Consider the following 22,150-nt stretch of genomic DNA (forward strand, 5'->3'; position numbering starts at 1 on the left):
CGTACTTCGCGACTGGTGAGTTTGAGACAGGCGTGCAGGTCTTCTGACGTTGGCACTTGGAAAGGCTTTCCTCAAAAAGTTATTTATTAGAATATTTACAGAACTGATTTACATATGCCGAAAGGTTTCGGCCTCTCCGCTTTAACAAAAAAAAACAAAACTCCAAACTCTCGCGACTCCGGACCACCGTCGGCCACAACACGGCCAACCCGCCCGGCCGCCGTTCAAGGAACTCGCTTCTCCAACTCCACGACCCCATGACCACCACCGGCCGCACACGACCGATCTGTCCGGCTCCCACCAACCAACCTCCCCGCGCTCTCCTTAGCGCGAACCCATCTCCTTGTCCTCCCGCCAAAACTACACCCTCAGCCAATAGGTGACTTTCCCGCCACATTTCGGACGCAACATATCACAACACAAAGGAAAAGCACACAATATAGAACACACGCCTTGCAACACAAAAGAAAAGCACAAAATATCGAACACGTGGCTCGCTGCAGGCTGCCGTGGCTAACTAGAAAAATGCCACAACGAGGGGAGAGAAACCATTTACGACACATGCGTCCTGTTAGCCGCTCTGGCCTAGGGTGCCCGGATGCCCGCTTGCCTCCGGCGCTGGCCCATTGAGCAAGCTGCCATGGCTAACTAGAAACATGCCACAACGAGCGGAGAGAAACACTTTACGACACATGCGTCTGATCGGGCCATTCCCCCTCGCTTAGGCCGAGGTTCCAGAAACTCGCGCGCGACGCCGCCCTGAGAGCCTCTCCCTTTTGTCGGCGCGTTCCCCTGCTCCCCTTCAGCGGCCCTCCTCAAGCATTACCACGATGTACGCCAGCTGCGTCGTGACACCTCCCCTCTTCTTCTCCATTCTTTTTCCCCTATTTTTTTTTTGTCACTTCGAAAAAAACAAGCTTTCCCGCTAGGCTGGCTCAGGACGCCACAGCTCTCTCCAGCGCGATAATGCACTAAATCTTCCCCTCGAGATTCACTCCGGAAAAGATGACAGGCATGCAAGTACATGAAAGCAAGATACACTGCTACACACTACACTGTACGCCACAGGATCGCATATTTAAAGTGAAGGCAGAGTATACAAGAAGCATGCATGAAAATAAACAGAAAATCAACAACAGTCCACCGAGGCGAGCCTCGAACATCGCTGCTCTCATGCTCAGTGCTCAGGGGTTCCCCTTTTTTTCATGTTAGGTTTGAATGCGAGAAAACGCGTCCGCAAGCACGTTGTGGCCCCCTTTTATATGCTGGACCGTGATGTACTTTTGCAGCGACAACGCCCACCTCGTAAGCCGTGCACTGCTCGATGCGGCCGTGGCCACATACTGCAGGGGGTTATGATCCGTCCTGACATGCACCTCCGCTCCAAGTACCCATGGGCTCACCTGATCCAATGCCCATACCACAGCGAACGCTTCTTTTTCAATCGTCGACCACTTCACTTGGGATTCGCTCAACTTTTTGCTCAAGAAGGCAATTGGCTATTCTCTTCCGTCTTCATTCTGCGCTAGGCATGCTCCGATTGCCTCCTGGGACGCGTCGTGTGATAGAATGAAAGGCTTGGGCAGATCTAGCGGGCATAAAACCGCCAGAGTTGCTAGTGCACTCTTGACCCCTTGGAATGCTTGCTCTTGTTCACTCTGTCAGCTTATTGGGCCGTACCGGCGGCCTTTCGTTGAGTTTGTGAGGGGCAGTACGACACGCGAGTAATCTTTTACATAGTTTCGGTAATAGTTGATTACCCTTAGTACGCTTCTGAGTTCCGCCTTTGTTCGTGGTAATTGCATTGCCTCTATTGCCCGGACCCTCTCAGCATCGGGACAGTGCATTCCGGAGCCGACTATGTGCCCCAGATATTTTACGCTTCCCTGCGCAAATTTACATTTTTCAGCATTTACCTTGAGCCCCACAGACTTGAGTGTCTCCAACACTGCATCGAGGTGTTGGACATGTTCGCTTATGTTATCAGAGAAAACTGCGATGTCGTCTATGTAGGCGCACGCATACGCTCTGCGTTCAAAAAGGATTTCATTCATGATTCTCTGGAATGTGGCTGCGGAATTTCTTAGTCCATACGCCATCACCGTCCAGGTGCACTGTCCGCTGCCGGTCGCGCATACGGTTAGTCTTTGGCTCTGCTCCTCTAGAGGAAACTGCCAATACCCGCGTGTCAAATCCAGAATTGTTACGCAGCATGATTTTGCCACAGTCGCCAGGAGGTCGTCTACCTTTTTCATCGGGAAGGCATCTACCTCTGTTATGGAGTTGAGGAATCTGTAATCAACGCAGAGCCTCACACTCCCGTCGCTTTTCGCCGCACACACCACAGGGTGGGCATACGGGGATTCGGTTGGATAGATCATTCCGTCAGCCGCTAGCTCCTGTACTTGTTTCTTTACTTGGACCCTCATCTTTAGGGGACCCTGTACTGGTGACGAGGAGCAGGGCGTGCGTAGGGCATTATGCGGATCGTGGGCTTACCTGCCCTACTTTTCCCCGGCTTTCCCGAAAACACCTGATTGTGCCGACGCACAACTTTCTGGATACGAGAGTCTTTTACCTCTGCTTCACTCATGCGGACTGATACTACCGGTACTTCTACCTTTCCAAACTCTTCGTCCTCAAATACAACTCCGACAGTCCTTACTCCCACCGTAAACGGTTTCAAATTATTTGGTGTATCCACTTTCGGGACCCATCCTGCATCTGCACAACGTAGCTATCCTTTCGCTTCCTCTCCACTACTTTTACCGGCCCCCTCCAGGCGTATTGCACTTTAGACATGTCCTCATTTCTGAATAGGACGAGATCGTCACAATTAAAACTCTTCGGCCTTGCTCTCAGATTTTACCGTGTCGCGTACGCTCTTTGGTTGTCGGCAGCATTTTTCCCCACCACATCTGACATGGCAGCCAGCTGCTGACGTAGCTCCAGTAGATATTTTTCTGCCGACTCTTTAAGCGTGATCGGAAGGGTCCAGTTTCCAGTCCAAGATTTCTCCAATATTGCTAATGGCCCTGTAGGAGTGCGCCCATAGAGGAGTTCAAATGGTGACACTCCGGTTGTTTCATAAGCAACTTTGCGATATGCCCACAAAAGGCACGGAACTAATCGGTCCCAGCCCCACCCATGTTCTCCAATCACATGCCGCAGCATTCTTTTGTATGTCGCATTCCATCTTTCAACTAGGCCGTTGCTCTGCGGATGGCCCGGGGTTGAAAATCTAGGTGACGCCCCTAGACGGGCCAGCAGTTCCTGGGTCACCCTTGCGGTGAAGTTTGTTCCCTGATCTGAGCAAACCATTTCCCGCACTCCAACTCTAGAGAATATTTCCACCAGGGCGTCGCACACTACTCCGGCCGCCAAAGATTTCAAACAGACTACCTCTGGCCAACGAGGGCACACGTCCATCAAACAAAGAGCATACTTATGGCCTTTAGACGACGGGGATCTATCGGTCCTGCACAGTCTATAACCACAACCTGAAATGGTCTTGGTGGTCTAGTCAGGGGCGTTATAGGTACCCTGTCAGACTTCCTCTTGATGGAATTCTTTTGACACTGTGGACAAGCCTGGCAATACCTCAGAATCTCGGTGTTCATGTTCGGCCAGAAGAATGAATTCTTTATGCGCTGCCTGGTTTTCTTTGCCGCGAGGTGCCCACCAACTTCTCTGTCATGTACTACTTGCAGCACCGCTTGCCGCTTGCATTTCGGCAGAATGAGCTGTCTCACCATCCTCCCGTTTATCTTATTTGAATGATATAGCAGACCATCGGTAACCTGCATACCATGGGTGCCCGCCTTCGCCTGTTGCCATGAGGTTTTCAAGCTTTCATCCTCCAGCTGTAGTGCCCTAAAGCTCAAAGACGTTGCTACCCCCAGCTGTTCGTTTTCATTTGGTTGTGAAACAATTGCCGCCAATGTAGCACGTGGATTCCCCAAATTGCAATGGTCCTCTCTCTTTTCGTTTTCCTTTTGCTTGACCAGTTCATTGTAGTCACTAACTGTTAACAAGCAGTCAATTTCGATCGCCAACTCGTCTGTCACTGCGCACAAGATGGCAACATGTGCGCCCCTCCGATCCACTCTTAGTGGTACATACGCCAGCCCCACTTCAATCTGATGCCCGAAGGCTCTCTTCAATTTTACCTTGTCTCGTGGGTCTACCAATTCCTGCGGCAGCAGTGACTTCCTGACCATTCTGATGTCCGTGCCCGAATCCAATCGCGCCAAGATGACTGATTCGCCCGAACACAGAGGAACATCGGCCACGTGTGTCCCTGCCAACTGAGTGCTCCCTTTTGGCTCCTGATCCTGGCACCGAATTTCATCGCTTTGAGGGGTTACTTCTATCACACTGGCGGTAATCTTCCTAGCCTCTGTCTCTAGGCATTCTCGGGAAATATGCCCTAAACGGCCACAGCGGTAGCAAAGAAGGATGACGCAGCCTTCTTTCCTCTTTCGTTCTCTCATTGCCTGCCGGCAGAATGCCCCTCCGTGGCATCATTATGAACCCTTAAACCTCTGTTTCCTATTTTTTTCAGATTCTAGACACTCCCTAGCCATGTGACCTAATCGGCCACAACGGTAACACTGGCGCATCGTCGTATGTGCTTTGAATGGCGGATTCTTCACCTCTATCTGTTCTTGCCCATGGAGTGGCGATGCCCCACCCATCTCTCTTCTACGTCCTTCACCACTGGCTATACCCATGCGCAGAGCGCTAGCTCCCGATGGTTTCCCCCGACTGCTCTCCACAGCCTCGACTACTTCTGTAAGTCCGTCTATTTTCAGCCAGCTTTTGTTCTCCTGAAGTGCTATCTGTCGCAGCGCGTCATTGGGCAGAGCCTCTTTCAGTTTATCCACCACTACCAGCTCCATCAGCTCCTCCGTTTCGGTCACTTTCCTACTGCTGGTGTAATATGAGTAGGAACTGCGGAGCCGGTAGCCGAACTGGCGCCACGATTCCTGCGGTCCTTTCTTAGCCGTGTCAAACTTTCTTTTATATTCTGCCGGGCTTAGTCTCAGTTCCCTCAAAATTACATCCTTTAGCTATTTGTATGCAAGCATTTCTTTTGACCCATTTTGCATCGCCATTGATCGCATGCTGTCAGTGAGGTAAGGAATCAGGGTGATGGATTGCACGCTTTCCGGTACACTGAAGGAGTGGAACAGCATCTCCACGGAATCAAACTACCCCGGAATAAGTCACTCCTTTTTCGGCATTCGGGGCAGTATACTGCTCAGCATTGTGAAGTATTTTACTGCTTCTTTCCCTTCTGATATATCTGCTGTGCCTTGTCTGCGTAATTTCTCTGTCTCGAATTCAATTTTGGCCCTCTCTAGCCTCATCTTCTCTATTTCCATTTCGATTTGCATATTGGGTCCAGGTTCGCCCTCTTGCGTGCTTGCCTCGATCACTACCCCAGTCGTGCTATCATCCATCTCTGGCGAGAGTAGCTTACTCTTTCCCCTCGTGAGCATAAAGCAACAGAAGCTGAGAGCAGCGCTGTTCGCTCACCGTTTTCTTTCGTCGTCTTTGCTTCAAAGATCGTCGATCAGGCCAAGTTCCAGAGTTCTCTCACAATCACTTTCGTTTTAACATGCCACCAGTCCTGGTACGAATCGCCGCCACACTGTCAAGTCCCGCTGAAATTGGGTCCGTCCTCCCTTGCTCTGTTCGGGTCCACGATTTCTCTCCACACCTACATCGGTGTCGATGCTGCGGTGATCGGTGAAGATCCGTCTGCTGTCTCCTGTACTTGTGCTGGCGTTCTTTCTTGATGTCCGTTTTTCCACTCTTCTTCGCTACCCAAGGGCAAACGTTGCTGGTGAGCTGACTAGCTCGACGTCTTCTTAACTTGCGTCGCTTCTGTCTTCCTCGTTCCCATCGCAAAGCAGCGGTACCTTAATCCTGTCGACTGCGCCAGTCACGAATTGTTTCCCTCTCTCCTGTGTTGTGCGATGTTGTTGCATCCAGATGTTGACGTGAGTGGTAGAGGGCAGGTCTCGTGAGTGACCCGGGGGACGTACTTCGCGACTGGAGAGTTTGAAACAGGCGTGCAGGTCTTCTGACGTTGGCACTTGGAAAGGCTTTCCTCAAAAAGGTATTTATTAAAATATTTACAGAACTGATTTACATACGCCGAAAGTTTTCGGCCTCTCCGCTTTAAGAACCAAAAAAAAAACTCCAAACTCTCGCGACTCCGGACCACCGTCGGCCACCACACGGCCAACCCGCCCGGCCGCCGCTCAAGGAACTCGCTTCTCCAACTCCGCGACCCCGGGACCACCACTGGCCGCACACGACCGATCTGTCCGGCTCCCACCAACCAACCTCCCCGCGCTCTCCTTAGCGCGAACCCATCTCCTTGTCCTCCCGCCAAAACTACACCCTCAGCTAATAGGTGACTTTCCCGCCACATTTCGGACGCAACATATCACAACACAAAAGAAAAGCACACAATATAAAACACATGCCTTGAAACACAAAAGAAAAGCACAAAATATCGAACACGCGGCTCGCTGCAGGCTGCCGTGGCTAACTGGGAAAATGCCACAACGAGGGGAGAGAAACCATTTACGACACATGCGTCCTGTTAGCCGCTCTGGCCTAGGGTGCCCGGATGCCCGCTCGCCTCCGGCGCTGGCCCATCGAGCAAGCGGCCGTGGCTAACTAGAAACATGCCACAACGAGCGGAGAGAAACACTTTACGACACATGCGTCTGATCGGGCCATTCCCCCTCGCTTAGGCCGAGGTTCCAGAAAGTCGCGCGCGACGCCGCCCTGAGAGCCTCTCCCTTTTGTCGGCGCGTTCCCCTGCTCCCCTTCAGCGGCACTCCTCAAGACTTACCACGACGTACGCCAGCTGCGTCGTGACACAAGTGCTCCGTGACACCTTGCTTCCTCGCGGCGTTCTTGCGCTTCTCCCGGCCGTCGATGAAATCGTAGCTGCAAGGGCTCCGTGTCATCTTGCCCCGTGGGCGGTTCCGCCTCGTGACTGCTGCAGTCCGGCAGTGGTTCACTGCGCGCCGGATCCCATCCTCGTCGTCAGATGTTCTGTTCTAAGGCAGCACACAGACGCTTCAGTGGCAGCTACGCAAAAAAGCTCTTTATTCGAGGCAGCAGCGTGTTTTTATAGATAACGCTGCATGCCGGTCAGGGGCACGTCTTTGCTGGTACATTCTTATCAGACCGCCTGACCGATACAGAACAGTGTACTTTTGTGGACATGTTTGATACAGATATTTTTATTAGTCTTACATGAACAGCTTTATTGTGGTCCTACACCTACATGCGTGGCAGGTCCCCGTGTTGTTGCACACTGCTTCAATCCGGTTCTTCGACTGGTTCGTACTAGTGTTACCCTGGTAAAAGAGAAACCGAGCACTGGAAAAAAATAAGATATTATACCAAGAACGTGTGTTCAATAGCATTACGGCAGCCTTTTGAATGAACATCAAAAACTCGTGTGGCGCCAAACGCGACCGCATTGCGATAGGTCATCCGTCGTATGACGTTTGCAAACGGCAGCTAATCAGAGCGCCCAGGAATTTGTTTATTTTTGGCCTTGTTCTTCATTGTATTGTTGGCATACTTTCGTATTTCATCAACAAAGTCCAAATAATGTAATTATTGGCGTTTGCTTACTGGCTTGTTTGACAGAGTGCCAATTACGATTTCTATTTGCCGTTCAAGAGCCAACGAGGAGAGACGATTGAAGTTTTCGATTATGTAGATACGTGATGTAGACAGTACTGAGTAAATATTGTTTCCTGATTAAATATTTTTAAGTAGTTTGCTTTCTTCATTTGTGCAATGCGAGGTTCACATTTAACGGCCGTAGGTTAGATCTACGTGTAACAACCTGTGACATTAATGGAGGGCCAGACGTCGTATATTCTTGGCAGTAACGGAGTTCTACGAACGTCTTTCGATTGAATGAACGCTTGTTCCATATCTGACTGCTTTTTAAAGACAGCCGCAATCCTGACAGCCAGAATTCAGCACACACAATGTGCAGGAGTATATCTACACCTTCTGTTTTAAACCTTTCGGGAAAAGGAAAGCTACAGCCTAGCAGAGAATCTAATTGTTTACTTTTCAATTGACAGCCGGAAGCGCTATCTCTTGACTACCACCGCAACAAGAGGCAGTGCTTTTGAATACATCTACACACTTAGAGTCTCAAGGCCTCCTTCTGTGCACATTCTGTAAAGTAATTCACATCTCTTTACCGCGTTACAGTTTTACCAGCTTAAAATATGACGAAACGACTCACACATTTTATCTAAATCGTAGAAAATTTTCATACCGAAGTAATTAAAATTAGAGGTCGCATAAGCTTCGCCTTTAAGAGTAGAACCCGAAAGTACTGCGAGGGAGTCCACGGAACGTCATCGCCCGTTCGGCGCGACGCCTTGCCCGTTAGACAAATCACTCTTCTACGTATGGTGAAACGGGCGCGCGGAGTGGCAAACCGCGTAGAACCGCTGCCAGGCGCCTTGCCGAAACGCGCGGGACTCAATTTGCAGTTGTGGTTCGTAGGGCATATTGTTCTGGGCAAACCCGATACCACGAACGCCAGCATAGCTTCCGGTCGAACGAACGGCAGCAAGACGCGAGCTTCGTGGTGAACGCGCTTTGGATGTGCTCTGCGTTGTTCGCCGCTCACCACATCATTCCTGCGTGCCCGCACGATACCACTGCGCTCGAACGAGACGAGCGGGAGGCGCTGCCATTCCGCGAGTTATGATTCTTGTTTGGAGTGGAAAGGGAACACAGCGCGTGCATTTATCTCTCTTTTCTGTGGGGATGGTCGCTGGCTGTGGGGGGAGGGGTTGGCATAATAACGTTTTTCTAGACCAGGAGCATTTGCTTATCTCGGCATTCTTAGCCCTGTGGCACGTTCCTTCCGCGCTTGCGCATTGAAAATTGATGGTGACGCCCGTAGGGAGCACGAGAATGATAGAGAAAACGTAATTGCACGCCCCTGTCCTTTATCACTAGGCGCTGCGCCGCGAAAGACACGCGATCTGCTTCACCCATCAGAGGCTTAGGCAAATGCTTGCCAGACATTGAAGCGTCACCTGGCGCCAGTTCCGATCTATGTACGGCGCACATAAGGTAACAGTGACGGTACAGAGATCCCTGTAAGTGGCGAAAGAGCAGCGGTGCGCCATTAGGTGGCGGAGAACGCAGCTCTGACACGCTTCCCTACGTCCCACAATATTGTAGTCGCGACTGTAAGTAAATCTCAAATGTAACGAATAAAGCTTTCTCGACTGCGCAGCTTATGAAATAGCAGCTAGAACGAATCTGCCAGTTCTTTTTATCGCATAAGTATCACTGCAATACGTGGATAATTGAAGTAAATTAAGTCCATATCACAGAAACGATAGTTGCCACATGTCTGCATAACTAGAACATCGTAACTAATTTTTTACGCTGAAGTGTTCTGAGGAGTCACTAACAAATAGACCTTGTTACCTTGAGAGTGTCGTTTCGAGGACATTCGCACTGATTAATTTATCAATCATTCTTCTTAATAATATTGTATAATACTCATCGCTGTGCCTAGGAATTACAAGTGCCACACTGCGTGATGCAGTATCAGTTGGCTGATGCTATATATGTAAAGACCAAGCAAACATCGTTTATTTCGTACCAGCAAACGACTGTTTGCTTGTGTGACATAAATGATTGCTTGCGTGAAGTAAATATTGCCACGGACCTGGCTCGAGCTACCTGCGCGCTAAGCCGTGACGAGGACGAAGTGGTCGCGTTCGCGTGAGGCGCGCTCGAGCTGGCTCTGTTCTGGGCGATTAAAAACCTCGGCCGTTCTGCGGTCCCCCTCTACGTCTACGACTGTTCTCCGTCTGGCCTGTGACATCTGGTGGAGGTCGCTTGGGTATTCTCGGCTGATGCTCCATCCTTCCTCGGAGAGCCGAAGCACAAGCCCGGTGCCTCTTGTGCGAACCCCCGTCCATCGTGTCAGCCGCAGGCTCCGCGGCGTCTCCAGAATTCGGACTCCAGCCTCAAGAGAGCGCACCCATGGCTACGACCACGGCAGCAAGGTCAGACAGCGCCCCGTTCATACCTGCTGCTTTTGTGAGCCTGCAAAATCCCCGGATCCCGAAGCCCTTTCACGGCGGATACTCGGAGCACGCCCAAGACTGGCTTGATCAGTTCGAGCGCGTTGCGCGTTTCAACGGCTGGGACGACAGTGCTAAGATCCGGAACGTTTACTTCAGCTTAGAAGACGCCGCTCGGATCTGGTACGAAAACCGCGAGACGAGTCTAACGACGTGGCAGGACTTTCGTCGCCAGCTGTTGGAGACTTACACCAGCAGCGATCGCCGTGAACAGGCCGAGCGTGAATTGACCGCTCGCATTCAGCTACCAAACGAGAACGTAGCGATGTACGTGGAGGAAGTGACGCGCCTCTGCAACCGAGCGGACCCGACCATGACGGAAGAGAAAAAGCTCAGACACCTGATGAGAGGCGTGAAAGAGCAATTGTTCTGCGGTCTTGTGCGAAGCCCGCCCAGAACAGTCGCCGAGTTCCTCTCCGAGGCTGTGCTCATGGAGAGGGCGCTCCAGCAACGGTACAATTTCTACGACCGGCAGCTAAACCCTATCTCGGCTCTACACCCCCTGGATGCTGCTTCGGGGGCCAATACAAGCTCCCTTCGGGACATCGTGCGTTCTGTGGTCCGTGAGGAGCTGCAGAAGCTTCAGGGGATTTTTCCTGTGGACTCTCTGACTAGCGCCATTCGGGAGCAAGTTCAGCAGGCGCTCAGATCGCCCGTCGCTCCAGTAGAGCCGCCACCACAGCCAGCTGCTTGGCCGCCAGCGACGTATGCGGACGTGCTGCGCCGTCCTGCGCCGGTTCCCTTAGCGCCACCGTATGCCCCTTCGGTAGTCGCAGTACACGCCGAGCAGCCGGTTCCCTACTGGCAAGCTCGAGGACAGGCGCCGAGGAAGACCGATATTTGGCGTGCGCCAGACCGACGTCCCCTGTGTTACCATTGTGGCGAGGCTGGTCACATCTTCCGGCGGTGTCCATATCGGCCTCTGGGATTGCGAGGCTTGTCTGCAGGTAGTCCCCGTCCGCGGCATGCCGAACAGCCTCAGGAGTTTGACGAATACGTCACCCGCCGGCGTGGTTGACCACCTCCTCCGCGCCGAACGTCCCGATCGCCCTCACCTCGCCATCCGTCGCCTCATCAGTCCGATTATGGACCTGGTGCACAGCGTGGGTCCTCGAGCCCGCACCAGGAAAACTAGAACAGGCGACCTTTGGAGGCGAGGCCGCCGAACGCCGTATTGCCGAAAAGCTTCCACCGACGCGCCGACTGACCCTTCCCGAATCGACGACCACGATACCGATGACGACGACGACGACGACGAAGACGGCGCCGACGACTGGGTCTGGTAAGACCAAGGTCTCCCTTGACATACCCGTGCTGATTGACTCTAAGGAGGTTAGCGCACTAGTGGATACGGGTGCGGACTACTCGATAATGAGCGGTAGGATGGCTAAGGTGCTGAAGAAAGTTATGATGCCGTGGGCAGGGTCACAGATACGTACGGCTGGTGGCCACGTGGTTACGCCGCTCGGAATGTGTACGGCAAGAATTACGGTGCGCGGATGCACGTTCGTGGCAACGTTCCTCATTTTGCCTGAATGCTCACGAGACGTCATTCTCGGTCTCGACTTTCTTCGAGAAAATGGTGCGACTATAGACCTTCGAAATCGATTGGTTATATTTTCAACTGAACTCGCTGCTACCAAACCCGCCCCCGAGAATTGCAGAGCCGCACTGCGTATATCCGACGATGCCGTAACGGTGCCTCCACGGGCGAGTATTCTGGCTAGGGTCACTTGCGACGCGCCACATTGCGGACAACGTGTTGTTGAGCCAAATGTCTCTTTTTTGCTCACCATGGGTGTTTGCGTAGCAAGAGAGCTCGCCTTTCTATCTGACGGTCGCACTGAAGTCCTCGTGACCAATTTCAGTAATGAACACCGCCATTTATTTGGTGGCACAGCCATCGCCCACGTCGACCCCGTCCAAGAGGTGGCTGAGTGTTTCGCATGCCTAGAAGACACGCCTGGTGAAGTTGACGAAGAGGCAGTACGCGCCGTTCACATAAACGAGGGCCTCCCGCCCGCAGAAAGGCAGCAATTGCAAGAATTGTTGCTGCAGTTTAAGGACGGCTTTACCTCGTCGTCTAAGGTACGTCAGACGCCCATCACTAAGCATCGGATAGTCACGCACGATGGCGCGCGCCCAATACATCAACAGCCTTATCGCGTATCTCCCCGAGAGCGGGAGGCCATCCAAACGCAAGTGAAGGAGATGCTCAATGACGGCATAATCCTGCCATCGAATAGTCCCTGGTCGTCTCCTGTCGTTCTCGTAAAAAAGAAGGATGGCACGCTGCGCTTCTGTGTGGATTACAGAAAACTTAACAGCGTAACAAAAAAAGATGTCTATCCGCTACCTCGTATAGATGATTCCCTCGACAGACTGCGCCAAGCAAAATACTTTTCTTCGGTAGATCTGCGCAGCGGATATTGGCAAATAGAAGTTGATGAGAGGGACCGGGAGAAAACCGCCTTTGTCACCCCGGACGGCCTCTATGAATTTCGTGTGCTCCCCTTCGGACTCTGCTGTGCTCCAGCAACGTTCCAGCGAATGATGGATACCGTGCTCACCGGCCTTAAATGGCAAACATGCCTAGTATACCTGGATGATGTAATCATTTTTTCAACAACGTTTTCGGAACATTTGCAGCGGCTCAGAGTGGTGTTAGAAGCCGTCCGATCAGCTCATCTTACTCTAAAGCCGCAAAAATGCCATTTTGGATTTACTGAATTGAAGTTTCTCGGGCATGTCGTCAGCTCCGAGGGCATCCGGCCAGACCCTGACAAAATTTCTGCCGTCGCGGACTTCCCGGTTCCCACTGATAAAAAAGCCGTCCGACGATTTCTAGGCCTTTGTTCGTACTACCGACGTTTCATAAAAAACTTTGCTAAGCTGGCCAGTCCTCTGACGCGCTTGACACGAGATGAGGAGCCATTTTTGTAGGGTGCCGAGCAGCAAACTGTATTTGACGATCTACGACGTCGGCTACAATCACCACCAGTACTAACTAGCCCATTTTGACGATGATGCCGCCACTGAAATTCACACGGACGCCAGCAACGTCGGTCCTGGAGCGGTTCTCGTCCAGCGTCCGAACGGTGTCGAAAAAGTAATCGCTTATGCTAGCCGTGCACTTTCCCGTGCAGAGTGTAACTACTCTACAACTGAGAAGGAATGTTTGGCCGTAGTATGGGCCATCACAAAGTTCCGCCCCTATCTGTATGGCAGGCAGTTCAAGGTTATTACTGACCACCACTCATTGTGCTGGTTGACAAACTTGAAGGACCCATGTGGCCGCCTAGCACGTTGGGCATTACGCTTACAGGAATTTGACTTCACGATCATCTACAAGTCTGGTCGCAAGCACACCGACGCTGACAGCTTGTCGCGTTCACCCGTGCAACCTTACGAAGGTAACGCAGAAGACGAAGCATTCCTTGGTGCAGTCACGTCGTCCGACATCATCGCACAACAACGTGCGGACGACGAGTTGAAGCTGCTCATGGAGCATCTATAAGGTCACCATCCCTCGATACCCTCCCACCTGGCTCGTAGGCTGCCATCCCTATGTCTTCGAGGCGGAGTGTTGTATAAGAAAAACTCCGCCTCCAGTGGTAAGAGTTACCTTCTGGTTATACCAGCCGCCCTCCGCCACGAGATCCTCCTCGCCTGCCACGACGAGCCGACCTCTGGGCACCTTGGATTCACGCGCACACTTGCCAGAGTGCGGCAGAACTACTATTGGCCCAACCTTGCCTCATGTGTGAAGCGATATATTCGGACCTGCCGTGAGTGCCAGCGTAGGAAGACGCCGCCTCTGAAACCGCCTGGCATGTTGCAACCTATCATGTCTCCTAACATACCCTTTGAACAAGTCGGCATGGACCTCCTCGGACCATTTCCCTTGTCGTCGGGAGGAAACAGATGGATAGCTGTTGCAACCGATTACCTGACGCGTTACGCCGAAACGCAGGCTCTCCCTCAAGGCACAGCGTTCGAAGTTGCGCACTTCTTTATGCGTGCAATAGTGCTTCGACACGGCGCTCCGTCCGTCGTCATCACAGACCGAGGGAAGGCATTTACAGCTCAGCTTGTCCATGACATCTTTGAGCTGAGTCACACCAGCCATCGAACAACGACAGCATACCATCCCCAAACAAATGGGCTCACAGAACGCATGAATAAAACACTGGCCGACATGATTTCCATGTACGTGGATGTGGAGCACAGAACCTGGGACCAAATACTCCCCTACATCACATTCGCGTACAACACTGCGACTCAAGAAACAACCCGCTTTACACCATTCCGTCTAGTCTACGGCAGAGAAGTGCGGATGATGCTGGACGCCATGCTCCCGTGCGTGGATGATGACTTGACACCAGATGCGGGCTCCTTTGTCGAACAAGCCGAGCAAGCTCGCCAGCTTGCTCGTTTGCACATCACAGCTCAACAAGGCACGGACTCCAGACGTTACAACCGGCGCCACAGGGAGGTTACCTACAACATCGGTGACCGTGTGTGGGTGTGGACCCCTGTCCGCCAAAAGGGATTGTCCGAAAAACTGCTGCACCGATATTTCGGACCTTATGAGGTGCTCCGTCGTGTTGGAAACGTGGATTATGAGGTTGTTCCACGTGGAACTGTGGCTACCGGTCGTCGGCAACCACGGACTGACATTGTGCATGTAATGCGACTTAAGTCATACTTCTCGCGTGAGAGCGATGACGCTCCACTTTAAACTGTGTTCGGGTTCTGCGTTTTAATTTGTTTCTTTTTGTTCGTTTTCTGCTTTGTACATACCATCGCATCGGGACGATGCTCTTCTTTTTCGGGGGACTAATGCCACGGACCTGGCTCGAGCTACCTGCGCGCTAAGCCGTGACGAGGACGAAGTGGTCGCGTTCGCGTGAGGCGCGCTCGAGCTGGCTCTGTCCTGGGCGATTACAAACCTCGGCCGTTCTGCGGTCCCCCTCTACGTCTACGACTGTTCTTCGTCTGGCCTGTGACAATATGTTTCTTCATTTTCTTGTGTGCACTGTCTATTGTCTAGCGTGTATACATTGAGACACAGCATTCTACAACAAAGGTCGTTCTAATATTAGCTTTTGCCGCACGTTGAGTATTATGGATGTCTTGTGAAGGGCCTTTGTTTGGCTTGACGGCTGGAACTAATAAAAGCGTAGTTCCTGCTTACAGCTTACCAGATGCACACCGGTGTAGAGAAACTACCGTTGCGAGTCACTGTCTCTGCTTTCCCGTTGGTAAGAAATATTGTTTCTGGTGTGCTGTCTTCTTTCGGGTGCGGCAGTATTTAAAAGCAAGGTTAATACTGAAGTTAATGCCCAGTTTGATATCGCACAAGTCAGCCACAAAAAGCAATCGTATTATCTTCATACGACTTCCGCAACTTTTAAGTTACTTGTCGAATGAAATAGTGTTCGCCGCTATTTCTTGGGAGCTGCGAAGAAAGCGTTAGACAAGTTGGCAGAAAAAAAAAGAGGACCTTGAGGAATATCGTTAAGTGCGGCACATTCGTCATCAATTCATGTAGAGTTCGGATGCTTATAGCAGACCTCCAGGACGAATATTCTATGGGAGAGTTTTTTCTTCAAAAAAAAAAAACAGCAATCAGTATAGAAGACAGAAACCTTTGACACTTTTGGCACCAACGGCTGTATAGATGTCATTCTGCGAGATCAATCAATCAATCAAATCTTTATTTACATCATCCAGATGTTAGGGACGCAGACAAAAAGCTCTCACTGGAGCTTGATTGCGCGCCTGCGCCCCCGTACAAGGTTTCAGGGTTTGTTTCATTACATATATTGGCAGCAACTAACAAAACAATTGCGTTTGAGGAAAAATAAGCGAGACACAACTGACTCGGAATAAATAAAAAAGAGATAAAAACAGACAAAAACAGGAAAAGAAATAAGATGCAAAAATACTGGTTTGTAAGACTAACACAAAGCATTTAGCAATATTGGTAAGAGGTAGCTGAGCATTTGACGTCCATAGTTAGTTCGTATTTGGGGAATGAACCATTTATCGCGGTTTCTTATGGCATAAGTGTGTTCTCTAGGTGTTAGTTGAGACAAAGTTTCAAGAAAATTACGATAGGTATTACTTCTCCTATATCGTTTCATTAAGTTGACATTATATAGCTCGTGTATTGGAGTTATGTGGAAGGCATTAAAAAGGGGTTTTGGCGTAACGTCGCGGGGGATGCTTGCAATGCTTCTTATGGCTCGTTTTTGGATGACATGTAACCTGTTTAAGTTTGAGAGTGTGGTAGTTCCCCATACCGTGAAACAGTAGTTTAAAACGGAAGTAAACATGGAATTATAAAGAATTAGTTTCACTTTTTGTGGCAGAAAATGCGTAGTTTACTTAACACACCAGTTATTTTTGACAGCTTGTCCGCTGTTTTATCGACATGTGTTGACCACGATAAATGCTTCTCAAAATATACTCCAAGGCTTTTTACGGCGCAGACAACTTCTAAAGGCACAGACCCAATCCGAAGTGAAATGTCGCTATCGCACACTATTTTATTTCTTGGCCTAAAAAGCACGACTTTTGTTTTATTTATGTTTATAGATAGTGAGTTGACGATCGACCAATGATTTAAAAGATGTAAACACGTGTTTGCTTGTTCAGTCAGATTTTGTATATTGCTAGAGTTGAAAAATAAACTGGTATCATCAGCATATATTATAAATGTTGGGCGTGGGTCAATGAGAACGATGTCATTAATGTATATGATAAAAAGTAGAGGCCCCAACATGCTTCCTTGCGGGACGCCTGCTAAAACTGATTTCGGGTCGGATAATTTATTGTTAATTACTACTTGTACTCGCGCAGATAAATAAGAGTTCAATACGTTGTGAAAAACGCCACGGAAGCCATAGAACTCAAGTTTAGCAAGCGTTGTCTGATGAATAATGGAATCAAATGCATTTGAGTAATCTACAAATACACCCAGAGTTAATTGGTGCGGTTCGAAAGATTGCAGGATCATTTCCTTTTGAGTTAAAAGCGCTGTATCTGTGGAGTGGCCACTTCTAAACCCATGTTGATGAGGTGTCAATAGGTTATGTTTGATACAAAAGCCAATCATCCTTTTGTACAGTAGTTTCTCTAGGCATTTTGAAAAAATGGAGAGGATTGATATGGGACGATAGTTCGACAAGTTATTTTTCTCGCCACCATTAAAAACCACTGTCACCCTAGCAACTTGCATGGCTTGTGGGAAAACTTCCTGCAGAAAGCATAGATTAAATATGTGCTCTAAAACAGGACTAATTAGATCAATGGTATGTTTAATAGGTTTAATTTTTAGATCATTTACGTCCCTTGTACTACTCGTTCGGAGAGCAAGAAAACAGCTTTCAATTTCACTGCGATCCGTTGGTGATAAAAATGCACTAGTGTGATTTCTAGATTTGAGATAGCTCAGGGAATCAGGATTATGTACACTGTTAACTAAAGACACGAAGTAATTAATAAAAGTATCTGCTAGTTCTTTTCCCGAAAGTTCCTGATTTCGGACTAGATTTCTAGCTCGACGGGTTCCTGTTCTGTACGGTTTAGAACTTTATTTCTTTCCACATGAGGTCGCTTCGATTTTGTACATTACCAGAAAATAATTTTTCCATGTATTCCTTCTTGGTTTCTCGAAGAAATGAAGTTACATTGTTGCGATATGATTTAAATTTGGCTAAGTCGTCGGAAGACCTAGTTCGAAGAAACCGTTTAAAAAGATTATTTTTCTTTTTAATCATATTTAAGCAACGACGATTTATCCAGGGCTTGCGCGCTTTACTAGGCCTCTTAGTTGTTTTATAAGGGAAGCATTTATTGTTCAAAAATTTTAGTGTGTTTATAAATGCGTCATATGCTTTGCTAGGGTCAGTTATTTTGTAGACGTGATTCCAGTCGAGTTTTCGTATTTCATTACTGAAATTTTTGATAGTTTGATTTGTTATGCACTGGTATGTCATATAGGAAGGCTTACTCTTTCGAAATGCCGTTGGCAACTCGACAAAAAGAAAAATTGCAGGTGATCACTAACTTGCGCTAGTACCACTCCAGACTTGATAAATTCCTTTGACACATTGCTACAGAAAACATCAATGGATGTCTGTGTTAACGGTCGCGTTTCTTCATTTATGAAGTTGGTAAGGGCGTAACATTCGAACAACCTGTTTGCTTGTTGTGACTCAGGAGATGAGGACGAAAAGTCAATATTAAGGTCACCACTTAGTATTAGCCTTAAGTCATTTTCGGTTACTCAAGATAACATTAAATCTAAAAAGGAAAAAAGGACTGAGATGTTCCCAGCTGGGGGACGGTATACAGCAGAAAATACATTACTGCCAGATTTCAAAGAAATTGTCTCATAATTTTCGTTCGTTTTTGAGAATTCTGGAATAAGGCAGCATTGGAAACATTTCTTAGCAGCTATCAACACGCCTCCGCCCTTTTTATTCAGGCGAGATTGGAGATAAATATCGTACTGCGGCAGTTTCAGTGGCACCGTATCTTTTTTATACCACGTTTCGGTTATCATAATAACATCAAAATCAAAGGTAAAAACATCCAAAAGGGCAACAACTTCATCTTCTTTGTTACAGAGTGACTGTGCGTTCAGATGAAAAAAAGTTGAGGCTTTTTTTGTTTTTTGCGTACAAAGATGAAGCATCATCATGTGTAAAGAAGCCGGATACCACATTAGTAACAAAAATAATGCATGGGAGGGGACGCCTAGTTTATCTTGTCTAAGACTTTTAGGCAAGCGATCCTGACCACATCCGAACTTTCGTTCCTTCTAGCTAGAATGTGGCCATGACGTGTCCAGACGAATTTCCAGCTTTTCTCCTTTTTACGCGAAATTGCCAATCCTAGCTGCTTTTTCAGGGCAGGACACAAGTGCTCGTTTATGTAAATGGAAGTTTGTCCGGGGTGGCCAAGGTCGCTTGTAGTCATATTGGTTTTTTTCGCCTTTGTTAGAACGGTGTCCCGCTTCAAGCGGTTGCGAAACTGCACAATGATGTTCGGGATTGTGGTATTCTTGGTAGGAACACGGTGACAAGCATCAATGTCATCGAGCGCTATGGACTCATTGATCACTTCACCAACCCTCTGTAATGTGTCTTGAAGGTTCTCCTGCTCAGTTTCAGGAACACCCTTAATTTCAAAGTTTTTATTTCTGGAAAACTGCTCTAGAACAGTGCATCGCTGTTGAAAGTCTTCTAAAAGCTTCTTGAGTCCATCACGCTCGGATGACAGTGTAGCATTTTCAGCTCTGAGTACCTTGTTTTCTTCCTTAAGCGCTGTAAACTCAGCAGCTATGTCATCAAATTTTTTGGAGCAAAATTCAACACTGTTGGATAATTCGCGGCACTCTTTCCGAACATCCCTCTCGATTGAGCTACGCAACGAAGCAATTTCCTTTCGAAATTCTATTCGGAGTTCTTCACGTAGCTTCTCGACATCAATAGGCATATTTCACAGGCAACGTCAGCTTGGCAGCGACAGCAGCAAAAGGTACTATAATACTATAAACGTAAAAAGGAGCAATAACCACAGACCTGTGGGTGACAATAAAAAGCGTGCGGTCGGTCAGACTTTGTCCCGCTGCCCCTGTCGCTGTCAATTGAGGTAGACGCTGGTCCGATGGCGCTTATGTAGTTGATGGCCCCTGGTGGTGGTTCCCTGTCGTTGCAGCCCTCGGCGATGAGCAGAAATGACTTGCGAGACGTAGGCACCGCAGGCGTTGCCGTGACGTCACAAAAAGTTCTTTTCCGAAGGATAAAAATCCTGGCACGTGGATTACGGCACAGCACAGCAGATCAGGGGTATCTGTGGGTGACAAGAAAAAGCGTGCGGTCGGTCAGGCTTTGTCCCGCTGCCCCTGTCGCTGCCAAGTGTCGTCGGCGTCATCCGCGAATTCTAAAAGCTTTTACATCCTCCCTCCCTACCGCACGCAACCGCTTACACCGTGCTCCCTGCCGCTGCGCCGGGTGACCGCGCATGACCGTCCACTGCGCACGATCGTTCGTGACGCAAGCCTACCCAAAGCTGTGAAACATCCCGACCGGCATAAGCTTTGCGCGCCGCTCCAGCGTACCCGGCACCTTTCCCTTGGATCCCATGACTAGTAATTCAGCCAGCTCCTTCAAAAGTATGAACAGAAGATTACCATTGAAGCTAGCCCGCGGCGCTAATGCAATGTACCGACAGATATTCTCATAATAAGAGTTTCAGAGTAATACTTGGTGCTGGGCTAGTTGGGTAAAATTTGCTAAAAGGTTAGCGCTAAAAAACATGAACACAAAGCGAGAGATCGACACGACACAGATCTGTGTCGTGTCGTCGTTCTCTTGCCTTGTGTTCGTCTTTTTAGCGCTAACCTGTTTCAGAGAGTTTCTAAACACTCCTACACCCCTTACCCACGATGCCGAGAGAGCAGGAAGATATGATTCTTGATAACGCATAACACTTTGATAACGCATCACAAAGGTTCAGAGAGATCCTCAGTCGGCAAACCAGCGTTTCAACAAGAAGAGAAGAGGATAGACGAAGACAAGTCCTCTTCTGAAAACGCTGACTTCTGTCAGCGTTTTCAGACTCATGATGTCCCGCAGCCTTTGTCCTTTTTGTTTTGTGCTGCGTCCCAACCAGAGTTACTCAAGCCCAAAATATTTAGACAAATGTTTCTAGTTTGCAGGCTGCCACCATGTGCCGCGTGGCGCTGAATGCTCAAAATAAATACGGGAATTCCGAACGTTCGATAAGTCACATTGACTTTGTACGACAGTCGGAAATTGTTGATGTGATCGCAGGAAGCATTTTACAGGCCACATTGTGCACCAAAGACGAAGAGCCGGCTCCGATAATCACCAAATTCGCTCAGCAACTTCCGGCACTCCTGGGTTTCTTAAAGTTACAACCTTAAAGCATTCCCATTGAGTTACGCGGTGTTCGCTACTTGTGACTAATAGATGGTGCTAATTGATAAGTGCTCAAAGGAAAGCTGGGCATGGAACATTCCAACTAGGATCAGCAGTTCGTACCACCCCCGTTATCACTGGAAGTCGCTTTCACATGAAGAGTACACGTGGAGTCAATTTTATGAATTTGCGACGATCAAGGGGCACAAGAGGAAGATAAATCCGGCGGTGGTTGAAAAGAAATCTTCAAACTTTTTCCAACGTGTGATGAAGAGGTTGGGCGCTCTAACCCTGAGCTATGAAAGTAGGGCGCATACAGCAAGGAAGCATACTTTTTGAAATATTTAAAACTAGTTTTCAGAAGCTCAGTAACGACTGAAACATAATTTTGTCAAAGTGCAAAATGCAGCTTGTTTACTGACAAGCAATACACCAAAGTCAACAGATTGAAACTTAATAAAACGACGCATGCAAGCACGCACTGTCATTAAAACTTCTGTATTAAGAGGAAGAAAAACGAAAGATTACTACGGATTTTCCTCTGTGCATGTACCTTCTCTTCCTTCCAAATACGCGATCGTGAGTGTGTGCTTGTTCCATTCCGTTCGCTTGTTCAGCCACCATGAAGTTTGTATCAAAGCTAGGAACTGTTTCCCTTCAATTATTTGGCAAACAAGTGAAAATAGGAAGAGAAAAAATCAGTATAAAAAACCTTCGGGGTGTAGGTTAAACCATTACTCCTCCATCGACAAGGAAATCTCAACAGAAAAAAAAAGGATTGTGCGTGAAACAAACCGTAACCTTTGTTACAGGTCATTTACCAGTGTGGGCGGTGCGTTTAAAAAAAAAGTCTCGATAGACACGAAGAAGGGCGTTCAACGAGCTCCCAGTAGGGTTAAGAAATTCCAATGGCGCTAGGGTTCATGTCAGGAGCACAATCTGCCGTGTGATCTCCCAAGACTGGCTGATTTATCGAGATAGACGGCGTGACCTTTTGACGTCATCACAACCTGCCCA

General features: G+C 48.9%; 1 long non-coding RNA gene across 1 annotated transcript in view; it reads left to right on the forward strand.

Annotated features, from left to right (window-relative positions):
* The first annotated feature begins 15,357 nt into the window (after positions 1 to 15,357).
* LOC144110688 (uncharacterized) overlaps positions 15,358 to 22,150 on the forward strand; it is a 31,465-nt gene continuing 24,672 nt past the window's right edge. The window contains exon 1 of the long non-coding RNA XR_013309900.1: positions 15,358 to 15,439. This is a non-coding gene — a long non-coding RNA (uncharacterized LOC144110688). The remainder of the gene's footprint in view (positions 15,440 to 22,150) is intronic.

The sequence above is a fragment of the Amblyomma americanum genome, chromosome 11, assembly GCF_052857255.1.
Source record: "Amblyomma americanum isolate KBUSLIRL-KWMA chromosome 11, ASM5285725v1, whole genome shotgun sequence".
Taxonomy (NCBI): Eukaryota; Metazoa; Arthropoda; class Arachnida; order Ixodida; family Ixodidae; genus Amblyomma; species Amblyomma americanum.